Raw genomic sequence first — 13,876 nt, forward strand, 5'->3', positions numbered from 1 at the left:
AAGGGACGAGCGGAAGTAGTTACTCAGTAATACCTATTATACTTATATGGTTATGATCTCTTCTTATTAATAAACAGTTTATACTGAAATATTCAGCATTAATTTAACAAAATTGTATTTTGATTAAAAAACAGATGAACGTAGAAATCATGCAGTGGGATCTCGTACTATAAGTACAAAACTCTACACCAAGGACGCTCCACCGGAGACAGACGCGACCAGCCCGTCCACATCCCTCCAGGCACTCCAGGTCACGGACACCATCACCGGAGGATTTCGCCGGACCTGGTTCTCCAAGTCATTTGTAAATAAAGGTTTTAGCGACTGTTACTGCTCGTCAAATATTAGATGGCCGCTGAGATTCGGATGCGCAATGGTAACGGTAGGAGTGGGGACGTCACTTGTTCGAGCGTCGCAGCAGTGGAAACACTGGTACACTCCAAACTATGGCTTTTAAAAGCAAAGTACGAAACAAATTTTTAACTGACCAATTATTATTTACTAAAAATTGCAGATCACAAATGCGTTGAAGACCCGCAATACGTCAGTACAGATTACAGGATTAAAATCTCGTCGACAACGCGGAGTTAGAACAAGTCGATTTCTGTATCTGAGTGTACTTTTCAGAATTTTACCCCACTTTACCGCTTCACCTTGTCGCATCACTGTTCCACATCTTGCATCGCACTCCCTCTTCTGCGCATCCTTAGCGGCCATCTAAGATTTGACGAGCAGTATTTGTTTTGCTTCCCCCCTTCCCGCGCCCTGACAGCCGACCCCCGGACATACCGTAACTCCGCGAAGCTACCCCGGCCGTGTGGCGTCCCACCACAGCCGAAAAAAAGGACTGGCGCTCGAGGCTTACCGCGACCGACCGAACGGCGTCAAACCCATGTGACGTCACTACCGGAAGTGAACGTCACAATGTTGTCCATATTTGGAAACTAATGTCATTAAACATGATTTTAAAACTTATGGAAGATTTAATTCATGATTAAAATATTGCAGAAGAAAAGTTAAACAAAATAAGTTTTTTCTTCAAACGTCCATAAATTATGACATTATCCTGCTGCATTGATAATGCTAAAGTGTCACTTCATTGTCATGGCATCTAACGCGCTGACGAGCGGCAGATAAAGTTATTATCTCCGCTGAGGGCGTCCGTGAAGTTATTATCTCGGCTGATGAGCGTCAGGAAAGTAAACTAGCTAAATCATTTGAAATTCCTACCTGGTTTCTTAACATGTCTTAAATAATTTGTTATGAAGGTTTGAAGAAAAAATAGTATATGTTATTCGGAGCAAAAATGGTTTTATGTGCTTTGGCTGGTTTGTCTGCCTCACTGCGTTAGGCAGCCAATCTACCAGCCGCAGCACATAAAACTTCATTTTTGCTCCTCATAACATAATATACTATTTTTAAAGAGCAGTTGAATTTACTTGAAAGAAAACAAATCAGATATTCTGCTGACACATTAATTTCGTCTTCTAGTTTGTATTTTACGTTCCCAGGTGCCTATAAAATGATTCAAAAATCAAAATTGTTTACGCTACCTCATCCAAAATACTTAAAAACTTTATTAACAAGTGGAGGGACAAGAAGGCTAGCGGTGTCACCGAGTTGGACCACCGTCCCTAATTTGTGTTAATCTCTTGGCCGAGTTCGACCACCGGCCGCCATCAAGGGGATTAAGATCTTCCAGGTAGTGACCGAGGGTCAAAGAGATTCATATTTATTTATTTTCTTTGTCAGGTCGATAATATTTATGTTATTCCAATACTGCAGCTATTTTTTTCAGCAAACATTGCATGCCTACAAAAATGGTCATTATTATAACTTTGACTTTTTTTGTCTGTTGCCAAACAAACTGCAGAAACGTATATTCAATATACAGAGTGATCAACAAGAATCCAAATCAGAGTAAGCCTTGCAAATTATCACGTCGTAGCAAAATCATATGCATATAAGCGGTCAAAACATGGGCGTAGACAATTTATGGTCTCAAACGCTACTTAATAAAAAATGATACCTTATGAATTTTAAACGTTGGAATTATAATCGTGCATTTCATTATTATTATAAGATAAGGGAAACAATTTATAAGATTAACAAGAGCAACATTTTACATTTGTAAGAGTAAGTAAATTATCATCTTTGTTGCCAAACGCGACGCCACTGGTACGGAGATGCTTCGTTGAAATGTCACATTTCAAAATTCAAGGTTGTTGTTGTTGACAATTTAAGTGATTTAACCTAGAAAACAAATCTTCGATTTCGGCAAAGTTTACAGACGTTTATTGAAGTTGTAAGCAATAATTATCCCAGAATAAGTTGTAAAATGGGTTTTACCATTAAAGAGAAGGCATTTTTATTAGATTATTTTCGAAAGAGGCTGAAACAAGAAAATGAAGACTGGCCTTACTTTGAACCCCCTTACACTGAAGAATTTCAAGCCAGATGTCCGAACCTGATGGTATTGGTTATCAACAAGTTTATCAATGTCTTAAAATTATAGTGCCTAATTTTAGCAAATCATAATTCATCATTAAGAAGAAGTCAGGTCAGTCCTTAGTTCAAATTTTAGAAATGGTGCAAAATGTTTAACAAATTATCAAGGAACATCCCTCAACTTCCATAAGGCGTTTAAGACAACAAGTTAAATTGTGTTTTGGCACTTATCAGAAAATTTTTAAGAAGGATATTAATTTGTTTCCCTTTGTGTGTTGCAAGAAATAAAACCCACACATTACCCTAAACAAATTGACAGCTTTATAAGGGTTTTTGAAATTATGAGAGGCAAGTTTGATTCTGTCTGGACCACAATGGCGAACATTTTGAGCAGTTTTTGTGAAAACTTATTTTTTGACCTTGGAGTAATTTAAATGTTTTAAACACTGCTAGAAAAGATACGAGTAAGTTCTCAATTACCCAAAAATTAGACAACAATAACTTTTGCCCTTTTCTTACAGAAAACAACAAAACAAAGAATTGTGAAAAATAATTATGTATTTTTAAAATGTTGTAACTAAAGATTGTGCCTTATGAAGGAATTTTGTGTGACTGTGTTTTTTCCTTTATCAATAGAAAATAATAATTAATTATAACTTTCTTTTAAATCTATTATTCATGAATTACAAAAAAATTATAAAGGCAATTAATAATAGATTTTTGAGAGGTAGGCAACCAACAAAACGAGTGCACAGCAATTAAATAAAAGCGGCTGATCCATGTTAGAAATACGTTTCGATAAAACAAAAGATGAGGTAACACTCTTGATTTGGTTTCTTGTTGATCACTCTGTATATACAATAATGTCAATGTCACTGTCACAATCTCAATCGTCTATTTCATCAGAAAATATTGTTTTATCACAAGCTAATGATGGTTCAAAATGTAAAATCTGCAACAAGATATTGAAAAATAATGCAGGAGTTAAAATTCACATGAGTAAAAGTCATTCTAATGTTGTATCCTTGCTTTCGCCTATTCCATGTGCCCCGTCAACATCAAATGGATTTACTGGTTTAAGATCCAATTTAGGGAAATTCTTTAGACCTCAATATAGATACAGCGAAGTTGAAAGCGATGAAGATATACCACTTTCACAGGATAATTTTGAAATTGAGCCAAACCTGCCCAAAGTTGTCAAGCCTTCTTCAAATTTGGAAAACTCACAAACGTCTTCTATTATAGAAAAGGGCCTTTAAAGCACTTGCGACGTTAAAAGCACTCCGCTACGCGTCGTGCTCTTAAACTCATCGCGCGTGCTTTAAAGGCTTCCTTATAAACTTGTTTCATAATATACTATTTAGACACATGTGGAGAAGACCTAGACTATAATAATCATAGTGATAATATCGAATTATTTGAAGATGCATTAATATTAACAGAAGATGAGGGAATTTGGCATGGAGAAGTGCATATACAGGGCAAGTCACGTAAGGCTTATTTCTGAAATTATTTTAAAAGCAACCCAAAATACACATTCCGACAATGACAAGCTTCCTCATTAAAAAAAAATGCAATATTGAAGCCACGATTGCTCTTGACCGTCAAATCACACTGACTTTTGAATAAATACAGAGTGTCCCAAAAAAAAAGACGGGTCCATAAGTCTTTGATTTTTTTTTTTTTTTTGTAGTAGCCTTTCCCCTTGCACCACTTGGCCTATCAGGTACCCTGCGGTCGGTTTGTTTTTTCCTCTCTTCTTTTTTCCTTATGTGCGGCTGGGCTCCGGGGTACTTTCCCCGGCCACCCACGCCCACCCTCTCTTCTCCTTTCTCCTTTCTGGACAGCACAACACGCATACAAACACAACATCCATGGGAGGCTCATCCGGCCTGGGATTTGAACCCTGCTGACCTCGTGGTGGTGTCGGAAGAGTGTCGCTCTTCCTTCCACCACCCTACCGTCAGCCCCTGAAAGACATACACACATCCGTGGCCCGGCGGAGGTTCCTTCCTTGGAAAAGATCCTCCCCCTTCGGTGAGATTCGAACCCACTAGCGCCGGGACCGCGACCTCGGAGCACTGTCTCCGACAGCCATGCGGCCACCGAGCTACCCATAAGTGTTTATGAGGCTAGTGTAAAAAAAAAATTTTTTAATGGCAACATATCATTTTTTTTTAGTAATTCTAATATAGATTTTTGTTCTCAAAACAATAATGTATCACAAGTATACACTTACATACTCGTACCAAAAATACAAAACAAAAAAATGTAAAAAACGATGTATTCCCATTTGAAAAAAAAATATTTTAACAGTTTAGCCTTGAAGCCCCTGGAGCTATACATCAATTTAGTAGGCCGTTTTGTAGCCTATTCACAATCATTTAATTTGGTGTATAGATAATTAAAATCCTCCGATAAATAAGGGAGCTATGGACTCATCTTCTTTTTCGGGGACACCTGTGTGTTACGAATATCAAAACATTCATTGTTTACGTACTTTTTTTTTGGGGGACACCTGTATAAGAAATCAATATTTAAATATGTACTATTATACAAGTGATGAAAAAACGGACATGATCATAATGGAGAATCTCAAAAAAATGCTACGGCCGCTGCCGATATTTACACGTCCAAAGATTCCCAAATCGCCGACATCCGGTTCCTGAAACGTTCAGGCGTTTGGAGACGAAATTACGGCAAGACTGGCCATCACACAAGAGATCCCGTCAACGGGCAGCTACTGACCCCAACAACGAAATGGCGATCTTTCAGGCAGTCGACGAAAATCCTCATGTAGGTCAAATGGAACTGGCCAGACAAATTGGAATTAGCAAATCGCCAGTAGGGCGTATTCGTCGTGCAAACAAATTCCACCCGTACCACTTAACTCTCGTTCAACAACTAAAACCTGCAGTGCATTTTCAAAATGTGTTTTCCGTTAATGTGTGGTGCGGCATAATAAATTAGCACGTAATTGGCCTCCATTATTTAATGGGAATCTTAATGGTGAAATGTACCTACATTTTCTACGGAATGAATTGCCTCAATTGTTGGAAAATGTAGATCTGAATACGAGACAACATATGTGGTTTCAGCAAGACGGGGCCCACCTCATTTTCATCGATTGTTAGAGAGTATTTGGATGAAAACTTCAGAAATCGCTGGATAGGTCGGGGATCCAATAATATTTAGCTACCTCGAAGCCCTGATCTAACACCCCTGGACTTTTATTTGTGGGGTACCATAAAGGAGAAAGTCTATAAGACTCCGATTTTAAATATAGAAGATCTAAAAAATAGAATAAGGCTCGAGTGCAGGGCTATAACACCAGAAACCCTACGACGCGTTCGGCGATCGTTTCTTAATAGGCTTCAAGCTAATGGACGACGCTTTGAGCATTTGCTGCGTTAGTTTATTTAAACATTGCTTTGTTATCCTGTTCCGATTAATGAAATAAATAATTAAATTCATCAACTGTCATTTTGACATTTTTAGCCAAATTAAATACCTATATAGGCCGTGCCAAACCCAAATAACCACCACTTGTTGAATTATGTTGGTGAAAACAAAATTACACTAAGTGTATAATGGCAATTTTGATATTACTAGGATGCTAGACCAATCAAATCTAAGTGTACAACGTTGCCGGTTGATTTTTTGGGTAGAATGCAGTGTTGGTGGTTATTTAGCTTTGGCAAAGACTATACGTTGATCACTAAACTCCATCCATTTTCAATATACATTACTGTTAGGGAATTTTCTTTTTTTGTATTGCAATGAAAGTGTTTTATTTTTTCTAATATTGAACATTCAAAGCACACGTTTTGATTTGTCAAAAAATTTGACACTGTCAGATTATAATTATTGAAAAAAATACGATTAAGTAGCGATATCATGTAGACCACAGGCAGGGTTATAAAGAGAGAATGCCTCACTTTGGAGACAAAACAAAGTGTTCACCGGTGTTAGTAAATGGTAAAAATTATGGGAGGATGCCAGTTTACCGAATGGTTGGGGAGATTTTTGCCGTAAGTTGATAAATCCACTTTTAATTTAAATTGATGTATTTAAAATGTTAGCTTCAATCTTCACACGATATCTAAAGGAAAAGTACGGAGTAATTTCTGGATCGGGGGCACAGGCACAGAATGGAAACGACGCACGATGGAACAGTGAAGAAATATTTGCGTCGTTGTGCGCTTTTTTAATTACAAGACCGCCGGGCTCCAGACTTGACTTGACAGGGTTTGTTCCTGACCACTATTCATTCATTCATTTCTAAAATTCTAATGTATCATGCTTTCACCCTGTGTCCTGCTCTGAAATATTTTCGTTAAAATCCGTTTACGTTACGTACACCTACTTGCTGGTTTCAATGCCGGCATTTAATATTAACCTGTAGATACCATATTTTAAGTAAAATATTCAAAACTAGTTTACTTTGCTTGATTACGAGACCCGATTAGAGATTTGTCAAAAATGACAATAATCGTACATTATAACCTCTTCAAAATACACATAACCTGAATTATTATTTGTGACATTGCATTTACAATAAAAAAAAGTTGTATCCTATTACACCACAAAAGTTACTAAAATCACTAGATTTAGTTGTGTATATTGAAAATGGATGGAGTTTAAATTAAATCACATTATAAACAGTATCAAGTGGTCAGCGTCATTACTATTTTTGGTTGCGTACAAAATAAATTCAGAAATAACCCTTATGTGACTTGCCCTGTACAAATAGGGTAAAGTGGTGTAATGATTTGAAGACATTACTTTTTCCGCCAAATATTTGACGCTGCGCAAACGGTAACAAATGTGGTCGTGATCGTCATCGAATCGGAGGAGCCCTACGTTGTGTCTTTCTTTTGGCGGAAAAAAAAAAAAAGGTTCGGAATGCAAACGATGAGGGTTCCAGTTGGAAGAGTGCCGCAAATAAAACACACATGTGAGGGACGCCAAACTTTTATTTCATTTAATTCTTTGATCCGCAATAACTTTGAATTTTTGAAGCGAGCAACGCAAGATGGCAACAAAAACAAAATAAAAGATATACACAAATAAACAGCATTAAACGATGCAACACAAAATACATAATTTTCCAAAATCGAAATAGCAAACGGCGAATTTTTTTTTAAGAAATAAAGACAAACAAGAAATTAGACACAATGCCAAATCTCACGTTGCACTCGCATACGCCAAACGAACCGACAAAGTGGATTTTTGAATTAAGGTGAATGAACGAATTTTTCCCGACAAAACACAAAAATAAACAAATTATAAAACACGGTTATTGCAAAACGGGACCGATAAAACCCCGTAAACGGTATCCCAAAGGCGGAATCTTTTCAAACTTCATAACACATTTTTCTTAAACACGAATTACAATAAAATATTTCATTTCGGTACAGTTGAGATACGGGGACGCGCGGTTTCGTCACAAGTCGTTTAAATGGAGAGACAACAACTACAGAGTACATGTGTGAACATTCCTACAACCTCTAACGCATGCGACACCCCCGCGCCCTATTTCTACATCCGCATGCCGGTCGGAAGGGAGATGACGGGACACACAACTTCCATGTGTGGACGTGAATCTCACGCGTAGGTTCGGAGGGGACGAGGCACACAACTTCCATGTGTGTACGTGAATCAGACGCGTATGTTCGGAGGGGAAGAGGCACACAACTACTATGTGTGTACGTGAATCTCACGCGTAGGTTCGGAGGGGACGAGGACAAAAAAAGGAAAAGAAATTACGCTGAGCGAACGAAACTACAACGTGCAGTGATCTACATAGTCCCAATCACCAATCAATGCCTATCGAAGTGCGGAACATTTATTACAGCCCGTGACGAAACGATCGCTGATGTCGCTCTAAACTGCTTTCCCAATTACATGACACAAACTTTTCTTCCGATATGAACAAATTATGATTTTAACAAATTTGTGAATTTAGCATGTCAGAATTTAATATTTACAATGCTGTTCTACCTGCAAAACATACCTGTAACAACAAAACACAGTCCTGGCTCGAACAAAGATTAGTGTAACGCGTGAGACAAAGGGAAAAAGTGGCGCCAAAATGGGACAGCGTCAATATCACTGATTTGCACCAAATCTCACGGGAAAACTGTTAATTCGCGAATGAAAAGCGTTTAATTCAACAGCGGATGGCAGTGGGAATTAGCAAAAAAACACGACATTTTTAAACAAAACACTCTGCACGCACAAAACACGTCTTGCCTCCGGTGAGAGTGGAAAGCCAGAGCGCGCCTTTTTTTTCCCACCATCCCTTCAGTCACTTCTTAACCATGGCCTACTGGATTCCATTTTTGGTAAACAAACCAAGGCCTACTTGGTAGCCGTGAAATGGAATTTTGAATCGGGGCACTACAGTGGTATTATACGCCCCAGGCTTCAAAAACGCCCTACCTTTAAAATTACCGCCTAAATTGTAGTAAAGAATCAGTGTGGTTGGCAGTGCAACACGTGCAACCCGCTGAGTGATTTTCATTAATACAATTTTGAAATAAAGTCATATTACACCAGGAAAGTAGCATCTGATGGTGAGTACAACTCAAACATTTGTTACGCATGTTAAGTAAAATTCTCATAATTGTGTTAACACACATTTTATTTAAATCTAACCTATTTTATGAATGAATGAGCAACCTGATACACTGTCTCGTGTTTTGTTCTGCTGACTTTATGAATTCGTTTGGCAAATACCTAGGTGGGGCGTTTTCCTCCGCAGAAAGTGCAATACGCCTCACTTGGGTGGTGATAAAACGCCCCACTAAATATTTTTTTTAATGGTTTAAATGTAGACCATGGGGAAGAAATACGTTAGAGCGACTACCAGAGCCAGCTGGACTGAAGCGGCAATGGCCACTACTATGGAAAAAGTGAAAAATGGGGAATTGGGGATAAATGCGGCGAGTAAGGAATATAAAACACCGCCTAGAACATTAAGAAGACATTTGATTGCTAATAATGGTACAAAACATCTGGGCCGTTGTTCAACCTTAGGCAGAGAACACGAAAGAAGGTTGGTTTGACATATACAAGCACTTGCGAAGGTGGGATTTGCTCCCAGTATAGCGGACGTAAAGAATATGGCTTTCCAGTTTGGTTAAAAAATGGGTCTTAAACACAGTTTTTTAGAAAAAAACAAATCGGCAGGCAAAGTTTGGTTGGACGGCTTTATGCGAAGAACTAAAATTTTGTCTCTTAGAAAATCGGAAGGACTATCATTAGCACGTGCCCAAGGGATGAACAGAAAAGAAGTGGGTGATTATTTTTCTTTGCTGCTGCAAGTGTTGACTGAAAATGATTTATTGGAACATCCTTCTAAAATATTTAACATGGACGAGACCGGCATCCAAATTAATAATAAACCAGAGCAAGTCATTGCTACAAAAGGGTCTAAAGATGTCTATTCTTTAACTAGTACGGAAAAGGGTGAAAATGTTTCAGTAATTGCATTTTGTAGTGCTGAAGGCAACTTTTTTCCACCAGTCCTAATCATGAAAGGAAAATATAAAAAACCCGAATTTTCAGAAGGGTTGCCTCCAGGATCTGACGTATACATGAATCAGAAAACTTCGTACATCAATACCGACTTGTTTATGAAATGGTTTCGGGAGTACTTTATTCCGAGAAAAGGTACCGGAAAAGCACTGTTGGTATTAGACGCTCATGCGTCCCATTCAAATGCGATTGAACTTTTGGATTTTGCTTCCCAAAATGAGGTTGTTTTGCTATGCCTCTCAAGTCATACAACCCAGGCCTTACAGCCTCTCGATAAGTCATTTTTCAAGCGTCTTAAAAGTTATTTCTCGCAAGAAACGAAAACATGGATGATAATTCATAAGGATAGAAAGTTAAATAGACGCAACGTTGCTGCACTGATAGGAAATGCTTGGTCGAGAGCAGCCACGGTTAGTAATGGTGTTGCTGGATTTAAAGCTGTTGGTATTTATCCATATGATCCGTCGGTGATTTCTGAACATTTATTTGCTATCTCAGATGCAAATGGTGCAAGTGGTGGTGATGTTATCCAGCCAACACAAGGAACAACGTCTGGGCACACCCTTGTGTCTTCGGAACATGTTTCACCAAAAAAAACTGACAATACCTGTGGTTCCAAGTCTTCAGAAGCCACATCCAGCGAAGCCGAGACCCCTTCTAAATTTTTTCGTGAAATTAATCCTGTCCCAACCATACCAAACAATGTTTCCAAAAGAAAGCAATCCGCGATTATTCTCACATCTCCGGAACACAAAGTCAAGAGTCGACTTGTAGCAGAAAAAAAAAGAAAAGACTGGGAAAAAAATGGGAGTACCTGGCCCACCTGGTATTAAATCTAATAAACCTTTACGTTGTAATAAACGCTCAAGACGAAACACTAAAGCAAAGAAAAGTTGTCAAACTTCGTCTTCCGAAGAGTTAAGTGATCCACAGTTGTCGTCTTCAGAAGAGATCTCAGATGTAGATGATACCGATTGTATTGCATGTGGAGAGCATTATTATTCAATTATTTTAAGTTACTGCGAATTTTTTCTAAGTTGTTTAATCCGAGATCCTTCTGGAGGTTTTGGAGGAATAGGAATGGATTGAGGGTTATGTAAATTCTATGAAGTAGGTACAATGACGAATCGTCTACTGATACAGGCGAGATAGGCAATTTATTTGCACATTTTTTTCAAACTGTGTATATATCAAAGTCTTTAGGTGAATCTTGCTACGACTGTAATATATTAAGTTTGGATGAGGTTTTTAGCGGCATTTTGTCTTTGGGAAATCCAGGTAGCGCTGGTTCTGACGAAATCCCAGCTCAGTTCTTGATTCCTTGTGTTTTTGGTTTGTCTAAGCCCATTCATCATCCATTTAAGGTATTTGGCTCGTAATATGGATTTCTTCAGTTTATTTTTAACTCCACTGTTTCATAATTTAGCTTATTGCCAACAAAATGAAACCAATTGGATTGAAATTGACTGTTCAAAATTGCGAAAAATAAATTCAAAGCTTATCGTTTTTACATGTAAAGTATACACGGAGCCCGTACATCGATGTGATATATATTAAATTTTTCCAGCTTGATTAATACGTCAGATTGTTGAAAAATACGAATATGTTGTACATACATACGAGTATTATAAGATGACTTAGGAAAAAAACCAAAATTATTAACCGTTTGGTATTAGGAATATTAGCGATGAAATTCGGAGAAAATTGTAAAATTCTCATAAGTACATAATATCCCGAGTGAATGCCAAATTATCGACAATTTGACATGCACGAGGGGTATTAGGCGGGCTATTTCCCGAACAATATTTTCCCAAATATGTTATTTTTGTGAAAAAGTAGCAAGCAAAAATAAAATTCTGTATTTGGACCACATAATGTGTCTACCGTAATTTGGATATTAAACTTAAATCACATTACCGTAGGTATCCGAACTGTATCCGTTTTCAATAGCAACGCGTAAATAAAAAAAAACATCAAAATTTGTGAACGTTTTGGAAGCAGTTCTGTGCACGAAATTGAAAAAAATATTGAGAACCTTATTCCTGTAAATATACTAAAATCGAGATCTTCAATGTGGAAACAATTTGAAATGAAGACACAACTGTCAAAGAATTGGCTAGGATAATGAAGGATTTTGGTTTTAATATGAAGAAACTAGATGGTACAGATTACAAAGAGGAAGTTGTGAAGACTCTGTGGAATACAGTGGCTTAAGTTTTACAAAAAAAAAATATTATGTCGAATACAAGGTAATTTTCGACCCATTTAAAGAAGTCATGTTCCAAGTGCCAGACAAGCTCGTGATGCCAAACGGAAACAACTCTAGGGTGAGTTTGATCTTTGGAATGGAAGGGTAAGGTAAGGAACGAGAAAGGAGGCATTAGCAACGCCAAACAAGGGAAAAAAAACGTTACAAATTACTGGACATTGCAGCACCTCTTCAATTAAGCCGTATTTACAGCTGGATGCCGATCATCATATTAGTTTAGAAACATTAACAAAGCCACACAAAAATGGAAATATGTAATTCTATAATTTACTATAAGAGTTATACGTTCAATAATTATACTTGTTCTCACTGTTCACAATGGGCCGTATGATTTCCTCTTCATTAAGACTTAGAGAGAGTCGTTAAGGACTTAAAGACGGTCTCTAATTTTTTCCTATGATTTCCCTTTAATTAAGTGTTTAACGACTGTCGTTGGTGGTTATTTTTAAATAAAATTTTAAACAACAGCAAGTGATGTTTAATGTTTTCATTAAGTTGACATTTACCAAAAAATGGCCGATTTAGACATTTCGGAGGAAATCGACTTAATTAACGAGGATATGAATATTGATTCTCCGGGAAATAGATATACTTATCGCCTAAGGAAAAATCCTTTGGACGATTTCTCAGAAAGTGAATTTAAAAAGAGATATCGGTTAACTAAAGACCCCACACGGTATGTAGTTAATCTAATAAGGAATGATATAATCTATAAGAGGAATCTATAAGAATGATATGATATAAGGAATGATATAAGTTCCTATACAACCTAATCGAGTCTCCATAGTCTTCTCGCCATGAGAATCAGTAGTATTAATAGCTGATCTTTTTCAGTTGACTCGTAATTGGGTTCATTCACCTGTGAGTCATCTTTACAATAATAATAATAAAATAAAAAATAAAAAAAATTTGTTACACAGTCTAGGACTGGTTTACAAATCTATGAGGGGCATGATGACCAACTCAATAGACCGGGACCAATGGCTTAACGTGACTTCCGAATCACGAGACAGAATATAGCCTTTTATTTTTTTCGCCCTGGGTCGGAATTGAACCCGCGACCCTCGCGTAATAGTGTATGTACTCCGGCAAAATTGCCGTGCCGCCGGGTGGAGGTGGGATACGAAAAATAATAATAATATCAAATCCGCTTCAAATAGAGCAGTAGACGTTAGTCCCGAATTACAGTTACTAATTACACTTAGATTCTACTCCAAAGGTAGTTATCAACTGGAATTGTAAGTTGTGAATTTTCAGAGAGCTTACTAACCCATAAAAAAGATCGAAGGGCCTACTGTTGTTATTATTATTTTTTCCTAGGGGATTTACACGGTGTCACACAATCATCGGTTAGCAGAATTGTACTGAGGGTGTCTTTGGCCATTGCAAGACTTAAAACAATTTGTGCGGTGGCCTAATGACATCGACAACTTGAAAAGAAGATTTTTTGACATCAGAAACTTTCCTGGTGTAGTGGGATGCATAGATTGCAGCCACATAAAAACAAAGAATCCAGATGGACAAAATCCTCGTCTTTATTGGGGCAGAAAAGGATTGTATTCTTTAAATGTTCGAGTAATATGTGGTCAAAGGGCGGAAATATTTGATATCGTTAGC

General features: G+C 37.6%; 2 long non-coding RNA genes across 2 annotated transcripts in view; both read left to right on the forward strand.

Annotated features, from left to right (window-relative positions):
- LOC138126061 (uncharacterized) overlaps positions 1 to 13,876 on the forward strand; it is a 144,046-nt gene that overhangs the window by 83,550 nt on the left and 46,620 nt on the right. The window lies entirely within an intron of this gene.
- On the forward strand, positions 1,999 to 3,016 carry LOC138126058 (uncharacterized). Its single transcript, XR_011157594.1, has 3 exons — positions 1,999 to 2,473; positions 2,529 to 2,912; positions 2,970 to 3,016. It is a non-coding gene; the product is annotated as an uncharacterized lncRNA (long non-coding RNA).

The sequence above is a fragment of the Tenebrio molitor genome, chromosome 3 (assembly GCF_963966145.1).
Source record: "Tenebrio molitor chromosome 3, icTenMoli1.1, whole genome shotgun sequence".
Taxonomy (NCBI): Eukaryota; Metazoa; Arthropoda; class Insecta; order Coleoptera; family Tenebrionidae; genus Tenebrio; species Tenebrio molitor.